This window comes from Lathyrus oleraceus, chromosome 2 (assembly GCF_024323335.1).
Source record: "Lathyrus oleraceus cultivar Zhongwan6 chromosome 2, CAAS_Psat_ZW6_1.0, whole genome shotgun sequence".
Taxonomy (NCBI): domain Eukaryota; kingdom Viridiplantae; phylum Streptophyta; class Magnoliopsida; order Fabales; family Fabaceae; genus Lathyrus; species Lathyrus oleraceus.
This window is the reverse complement of record NC_066580.1, coordinates 332,906,677-332,915,936: the sequence shown is the minus strand read 5'-3', so window position 1 is coordinate 332,915,936 and position 9,260 is coordinate 332,906,677. Positions and strand designations below refer to the sequence as shown.

The 9,260-nt window shown below is 40.5% G+C and overlaps 1 non-coding gene across 1 annotated transcript; it reads right to left on the bottom strand.

The window, feature by feature from the left end:
• Positions 1–1,233: 1,233 nt before the first annotated feature.
• On the bottom strand, positions 1,234–1,340 carry LOC127124598 (small nucleolar RNA R71). The gene has a single exon (XR_007804070.1). It is a non-coding gene; the product is annotated as a small nucleolar RNA R71 (small nucleolar RNA).
• Between the last annotated feature and the right edge of the window lie 7,920 nt (positions 1,341–9,260).

The window sequence follows — 9,260 nt, the reverse complement described above, 5'->3', positions numbered from 1 at the left end:
GCTATTTAATACGATTTTGCCCCGAGAGTGGGAAATTAACTAAGGTGAGAACCAATAATCGCGAGAGCGTGAGGCTCGAGCTGGATAGTAAAAATTAGGCATTGAGTTTAAAAACAGCGGGAGCACTTTAAAAGCAATTAGAACTTATTTATTTTCAAAAATTAATTTTAACTTCAAATGGGACAACGAAAGTGTACATTCTGACTTAAAGCTATAGGCTGAATCAACAATCACGAGAGTGTGAGATAAAGCCTTTTAAATAAATATTTTCTACTGAGAGATATTTGGCATTTAAACTATTCACCGGTGACTTATCGAGTCCCTGACAATTAATGCGTTGCATAATGATTCCTTCCATCAATTCTTTCTTAAAACTAAATTTCTCTTAGATTTAATATTATGCACCCGAACTTCTACTAATCATTCCCTTAGCTAAACATAGTGACGTTAGTAACACTAATTTGACCACAGGTCCCTGTGGGATCGATATCTTTTAAAACTAAAACGACTGGACTGTGCACTTGCAGTCAAGTACCCGATAGACTATATTTTATATATAGTCACGTCTCACATCAAGTTTTTGGCGCCATTGCCGAGGACCTGTTTTAGTCGAATAGTGCGATTCTTTCGTTGCACGGTATATACTAAGGTAAAAATAAAAACTAATTTACTCTCCCTTATTTCCCCGATTGTATACCAAGTACTCGCTCACAAGACGATAACTTAGCACCATCAATCCCAAAATTAGAGCGTTTCTTATATGTAAGACGCCGAATACAAGAATATCAACAAAAGTACGATATTCCCGATATCTTCTCTCCTACTAAACTAGAAGAAAAACCAACCATGGCTGAAGAAATACCACAAAATCGTCCTCTTAAATTCTACACTACCCCGTCCCAACAAGAACCTCACAGCAGTATTGCTGCCCCCACTATCAATCGAAACGATTGCGAGCTGAAACCCTCATTATTATCAGCCGTCCACCAACATCAATTTTCCAGAAATCCTACGGACGACCCTAATGAACACCTGACCAAGTTTGTGCAGTACGCAGACACTGTAAAGGTGAATGGTGTATCTTAAGACGCGATAAGACTGCGCCTCTTTCCTTTCTCACTAAGAGATAGAGCTTGGGCTTGGTTGCAATCCTTACCCTCCAACTCCGTTACAACATGGGAAGAATTGAAGAACGTTTTCTTAATCCGATATTTTCCGCCGAGCAAAATTGCTATGCTGAGAGCTCATATCAACGGATTCCGACTAAAAGATGTAGAATCTCTCTACGAAGCGTGGGAGAGGTACAAAGACATGATGAGGATATGTCCAAATCACGGTCTCGAAGACTGGGTGATCATTCACACATTTTACAATGGGCTTCTGTATAACACAAGACTGACAGTAGACGCTGCCGCGGGCGGTGCACTTATGGACAAACCATACAATGAAGCCTATCAACTCATTGAAAACATGGCCCAAAACCATTGCCAATGGGGAGATGAAATAACTCTAGTAGAAAAGTCCCAAACAAAGGGTGGAATGTACGAAATCAGTAGCCTTGACCATGTTCATGCCAAGGTAGATGCCCTTGTTCAAAAATTAGACAACTTGACCATACCATTCGCAGCCACCGTGGCTGCTGTAACTCCAAACTGTGAGTTATGTGGAAACCCTGGACACACTGCACAAGAATGTCAAATATTAGCAGGAGTCTCAACCGATCAAGTGAATTACGCACAAGGAAATCCCTATTCGAATACCTACAATCCAGGATGGAAAAACCATCCTAATTTTTCGTATAAGAATAACAATGCCCTGTATGCACCTGGCCAAGCACCAGCTGTTCCGCCTGGATATCAAAAGCCAGCTAATAATGCTCCTAACATGCCTAGGAAGTCGAACCTCGAATTAATGATGGAAAGCTTCATAGCTACCCAAGCTCAGACAAACAAAGACTTCTTGAACCAAAACATACATACTAGCAAGCAACTTAAACAACTAGCGAGCAAAGTAGACGCCTTAGCCACCCACAATAAAATGCTTGAAACACAGATTTCACAAGTGGCTCAACATCAAGCATCTACATTCACTCCAGCTGGAACATTTCCTGGACAGCCGCAACCTAATCCAAAAGGACATGCAAATGTCGTTATACTGAGGAGTGGAAAAGAAATAGACTGACACGTAGATCCAAGACTCCAAAACCCTGCCATGTACCAAAAACCAGACAAAACCTCAACTCAGCAGGTGAATGAACCAAAGGAAATAGAAGATAATAACCGAGAGGCCGAAGAGAAAGAAAAACCTTATGTGCCTCCGCCTCCTTATAAACCACCCATTCTGTATCCTCAAAGACTCACAAGTTCTAAAACTGCGAGTCAATTTAGGAAATTTGTTGAACTTCTGAAGCAATTAAACATTACAATACCCTTTACAGAAGCCATCACACAAATGCCCTCATATGCCAAATTTCTTAAGGAAATCCTATCCAATAAGAAAAAGATTGAGGATAACGAAACAGTTACACTTACTGCAGAGTGTAGCGCAATAATCCAGAATAACATGCCTCCCAAACTAAATGACCCAGGTAGTTTTTCCATACCCTGTGTCATTGGAAAATTCATCATAGACAAAGCTCTATGCGATCTAGGAGCCAACATTAGTGTAATGCCCTTAACCATCTGTAAAAGGCTCAATATGGGAGAATTAAGACCAACCAAGATGTCTATTCAATTAGCTGACCGCTCAATCAAATATCTTGTCGGTATACTAGAGAGTGTCCCCGTACGTGTAGGACAATTTTACATTCCTACAAACTTCATAATCATGGACATCAAAGAAGATGCCAGTACACCTATCATACTAGGAAGGCCATTCTTGGCTACCGTCAGAGCCATAATAGACGTAAAGAGAGGTAAGCTGACATTCGAAATTGGAGAGGAAAAGGTTGAATTCATCTTGACCTAATTCTTACAAGCACCAGCTATAGACGACACCTGTTATTTACTTGATGTCATAGACGAATGTGTAAGAGAGATGGAGATGCAAGAAACCACATACTCTGATATAATGAAAATCTAAATCCCTCCAATCTTTGAAGACGATAATTGGCATGAACCATACCAAAATGAAAGTCTAAGCGAATGCTTAGCACTTACACCCAACCACATGCCATGCCCAAAGAAACCTGACTTGGAATTAAAAGCACTACCAAAGAACCTAAGATACGAATTCCTAGACACTGAACTCAAAAGACCAGTAATAGTCAACGCTGACTTGGGACAGATGGAAACTGAAAAGTTACTAGATGTCTTAAGAAAATACCCAACTGCGTTAGGATATAACATCGCCGACCTAAAAGGGATAAGCCCTTCTATCTGTATGCATTGCATTATGCTGGAGGAAGATTGTAAAACCTCTAGAGAACACCAGAGAAGGATCAACCCAATCATAAGTACGCTAGTCAAGAAGGAAGTAAAAAAGTTACTAGATGCTGGAATCATATACCCGATCTCCGATAGTCAATGGGTTAGCCCTGTTCATATAGTACCCAAGAAAGGGGGTGTTACAGTTGTTAAGAATGAGAAGGGCGAATCTATAGCATAAAGAGTTGTGACCGGAAGTAGAATGTACATAGACTATAGAAAACTAAACAAAGCCACTCGGAAAGATCATTTCCCTTTACCCTTGATTGACCAAATGCTTGAACGATTGGCTAAGCATTCTCACTTCTGCTATCTAGACGGTTATTCAGGATTCTTTCAAATCCCAATCCATTCTGACGACCAAGAAAAGACTGCCTTCACATGCCCTTATGGTACATTCGCTTACCGACGAATGCCATTTGGATTATGCAACACTCTCGCAACATTTCAAAGATGCATGATGGCAATCTTCTCCGATTTTATAGACGACATCATGGAAGTCTTTATGGACGACTTTTCTGTTTGTGGGCAGAGTTTCGAAGGATGTCTATCAAACCTTGAAATGGTAGTCGAAATATGCGTAAAGGTAAACCTCATTTTGAACTAGGAGAAATGTCATTTCATGGTCCAACAAGGAATCGTGTTAGGTCACGTGGTATCTGATAGAGGAATTGAAGTAGACAAAGCTAAGATCAAAATCATAGAGAACCTTCAACCTCCGAAAACCGTACGAGAAATACGAAGCTTTTTAGGACACGCCGGTTTCTACCGACGCTTTATCAAAGATTTCTCAAAAATTACCAAGCCACTTACGGGTTTATTAATGAAAGACGCTGATTTTATATTTGATGAAAAAAATTTAACAGCGTTCAACCAATTGAAAACATCTTTAATCACTGCACCCATAATGCAACCACCTGACTGGAGATTACCTTTCGAAATCATGTGCGATGCGAGTGATTACATCGTAGGCGCAGTACTAGGACAAAGAAAGGATAAGAAGCTTCATGCTATTTACTACGCAAGTAAAACACTAGATCCAACCCAAATGAACTACGCCACCACTGAAAAAGAACTTCTAGCCGTCGTGTTTGCTCTAGACAAATTCCGTACCTACCTGGTAGGGGCGAAAAATATTATCTATACTGACCACGCCGCTATTAGATATCTGTTAAGTAAGAAGGATGCCAAATCAAGACTTTTAAGATGGATCCTACTCCTACAAGAATTTGACTTAGAGATAAAAGATAAGAAAGGTACTGAAAATGTAGTAGCGGACCACTTATCACGAATCAAAGGGAATAAACCTGAACAAATTCCAATCAATGACGATTTCTCTTACGAACGACTTATAGCCCAAATGGAAAGCGATATGTCTGAACTAACAATAAACGATACCGAAATAGAAGAATCAGTGGAAGAAATACATGCGAATGCAACTCTACCATGGTATGCTGATTTTATCAACTACCTAGCTGTCGGAGTACTTCCACCGGACCTATCTTACCAACAAAAGAATAAATTCTTCCATGATCTAAAACAATACTACTGGGATGAACCTCTGCTTTTCAAAAGAGGTACCGATGGTTTTTTCCGTCGATGTGTTCCTGAGGATGAAATAGATGATATAATCTCTCATTGCCATTCCGCTCCCTATGGAGGGCATGCAAGTACCTTAAAGACCTGTACTAAGATCCTGCAATCGGGCCTCTTTTGGCCCACTCTATGGAAAGATGTCCATAATGTGGTTATAAAATGCGAATGGTGCCAACGCACTGGTAACATCTCAAGACGCGATGAAATGCCACAAACAGGAATCTTAGAAGTAGAAGTCTTCGATGTATGGGGGATTGACTGAAGGAGAACGGCGATCCAAAATGCAGCGGAAATTAAAATTTTCTCCTTTAGTGATCCTTACGAATGGGCATGATCAGTGATAGAATAGTTACCTCTTGTGACGACTAAAACCTTTGATGTAGATCTACGGAGCGATCACGAACGTTGAACGACGACAACGCCTCTACTCAGTCTACACGAACGGATTCCTTCAATCTCAGTGCTATCTGCTACGAATGAAGGCTTTGAGAGAGAGAGAGAGAGAGAGAGAGAGAGAGAGAGAGAGAAAACGAAAATGCAACCGCAATGAATGCTTCTGCACAAGGGTTCTATTTATAGAACCACTTGTGTGGGCTTCAAGCTAAAAATCCCACTTAAGTGTAAGTGGCCCATATCTTATAATATGCCCAAAATCATTTAAGCGTATGGTACTTTACCATATTTCGTATTCTACTTAAGTACATCGTACCTTACGATGTTCTACAATTCACTTAAGTGCATTGTACCTTACGGTGTTCCTTAGTTACTCTATCTCTCATCAATCTGTCCTTTATGTGTGACCCAGTAGGTTTTCACGGCATTGGCAATTATATTAAATCCCGTATTTAACATAATAAACAGTGAGCGGTATCTAGCAACACATCACTGCTACCCAAGACACGAAAATGTCATGTGACTGACAAATCCTTCTGTGATAATACTTATGTGTACAATTATCCTTTTGCCCTTATGTTTATATTGAACACAATGCATAGACCGTGTCATCCTTGTCCAGTTCAATATTGGGCCCATAGACATTTATCCTGTTATGTAGGATGGGAAAATTCCATCTAGGTCACTCATGTCCCTCAGCATGCTTCGTGGAGTACCCATAAACTGTCTTTATGGTTATCCAGTTACGGATAATGTTTGATCAGCAATAAAGCACTCGACTCTACATCTAGGGTCCATAGTGGTTTCAGGTCGAAGGGTGGTATACACCATTATCACCATGAGAATGACTTATGACACTTTGCATAACTTTCTATATAGTATTCTCATAGCGGGCCAATCCAGTATAAATATTACTCTTAACATTCATACCTATGTTTAAGACTTGATAACTCTTTATCCATGATCCATGAGATATGATCATCAGTCTATATACATAATAGTCTTAATGCTTTAGTGTTATCCCACTTCACAATAAAGCTCGACTACGGATACTTTAAGAACAATGTCCTTATGTTTAATGTGATCTCATGATCAAGTCACACTTGATACATTAAACGGACTAGCTATTCTAGGGACTTTATTAAACAAATGTAATAAAGAAAAAGCCTTTTGTTATTAATAAATAATTCGATACAAGTACCAAAAGTATTGGCCTCTAGGGCTTACACCAACATTGACTTCATGGGACCATTCCCATCTTCTTTTGGTAATAAGTACATACTCGTTGCTGTCGATTATGTTTCAAAATGGATCGAGGTCGTAGCTTCTCCGACAAATGACACACGAGTAGTGATTAAGTTGTTCAAGAACATCATCTTTCCTAGATTCGATGTGCCAAAACTAGTAGTTAGTGACGGTGGCTCCCACTTAATATCAAATATCTTTGGAAAACTTCTTCTGAAGTATGGAGTCTGACACCGTGTAACAACACTTTATCACCCACAAACTAGTGGGCAAGTCGAAGTCTCGAATCAAGAAATCAAACAAATTCTAGAGAAGACTGTAGGAATATCCAGAAAAGACTGGTCATCTAAACTAAACGAAGCTATGTGGGCCTATAGGACGGCCTACAAAACCCCAATAGGAACCACACCCTTTAAACTAGTCTATGGTAAATCATGTCATCTCCCTGTGGAATTAGAACATAATGCATATTGGGCAATTAAGACTGTGGAATTAGAAATCAAAGGTCGGAATAGTGAACCTTTTATAGTAAACGGGCAGCGATTAAAACATTATCATAATATTGAAAATAGAGACTATTCAAACAGTCTCAGACTCATAGAGCTGCCTGCTCAACCCCAAACCTAGTACGTCGCGACGCTACTGTCGAACTTACGACATTAAACAAAGTGCTTAGTGGGAGACAACCCACCCTTTTTTTATTTGTTATCGTTGTTACAAACTATTTTCCTTCTTTGATTTTCTTCTTTATTTTTTTTCTCCCCTCTTCTTGACTCTTTGCAGTAATTCTTGTTGCTTCTAGTTACTAACTTAGAAATATTGGATACTGATAAACAGGAAAATTACTAACTAGTTAGTTACTTACTTTCATCATGCAACGAGTAGATACAGTTTTCAGAGGCAGAGTTCAGAGAAGGCGGTATGATTATCTAGCTCGCAAGGATATGGCATTGACCATTTATTATGATGAACCTACCATGGATAAGTTAGGTATCTGAGATAACATCCTGTTTATGTTTAACCAGCTAAGGTGGGAGAATGCATCTATTAAGAGACGGTTTGTCACTTACCATGAACTAACCTTAGAATTTCTTAGCTCCCTAGTTTACAACCCCGAGCATGGTTACGGACTTAACAAAGGGTTGATATCCTTAGGCTGTTTAGCATGGACTTCACCTATAACCGTAGAGACCTTGCTGACCTCCTAGGATTTCCTAGTGGCCCTTTTCGTTTTTACTACCCGCCTGGAGGAACTAATCGATGACGTCGACCTAGATCACTTTTGGGGTAGCTTAATTGGAGACTACAACCCTAACCCGAATGAGATGCACTCACAAATGACGCATAACCCTGCTATCTGCTACTTCCATAAAATACTAGCCCACACTCTATTTGGTAAGGAAGAGAACAACACCATAGTGTCCCACGATGAACTTTTCATCTTGCTATGTGTCGATCAAGGTCGACATGTCAATGTCGTGACATTCATGATGGAAAGATTCGTTCACCTTGCTAAGAACAATCGTACCCCAATAATAATAGGTGGCCTAGTAACCATGATAGCAGACGCCATCGGACTTAGACGCCCACTTTACGAACATGTGCCATTTGCAAACATCCGACCCATGGATATCGAATTTTACTTTAACCGTAGAATCCTAGGAAACCTTGGGCCGGATACTTTTGATTATCTAATCAATAACGAAGTGGTCCAACTATTTATCTTGCCTAACCATGAGATAACGAGTGTTCACAACCGCAATAACTGGCTTTTGACTTAAATGAACACCCTATTGATCCACCTTCACCGCCCGAGACACCACCTAAATATGAGTATATCAATGACCCTATCCATGTTGAAGAATCTGACCCTGAAACACTTCCCAACTACTATAACATTGTGACGCCCATCTCACAGATGTGACGACCGTCACGGATCTACCACGATCGTCACACGGCATGCAAATGACCGTTACGAACATCTGACCGTTGCAGACGATCGTTACGCACCCGTTGCGCGTGACGACCGTCACACCCCTGTGACGACCATCACGAAACCCAGAGAGCACGCCTATAAATGCAGGCACTTTTCCTTTCTTCTTCCTCATCAAGCATCCTACTCACACCACTCTTCTCCCTATTATTCAATTCTTCACATATTTTAAGCGAGAAGCCTGTAACTCACAATATCCTTCTCACCTACCAACACCAAAAGTTCCATAAACCTCACCAATGGCCCGTCAAGAAAGAGATACTCCCGACCTCTCAACCGTCATATTCAGAAATGGAGAAGCCGACGAACGCCAAAGAGATAACTACCTCAAAATCTACCAACACTCAGTTCAAGCTACGAGGTATGTTGATAAAGAATGCCTGACGGAGATGGGGCTTTTGGACGGCGTGGAGTGGATGCTGACAAACTCCAGCCTGACGCAACTGTGTACCACACTGCAACCAACCTACGAAGCTCTAACCCTGGAATTCCTGAGTTCCTTCTCCTATATCACACCCCTTGGTGCAACTCAATTTCTCACCGGATTCTCCATATTTAGAATGTTCGACACTGAGTATTCCCTAAACCAAACTCAGATAGCGCGAATG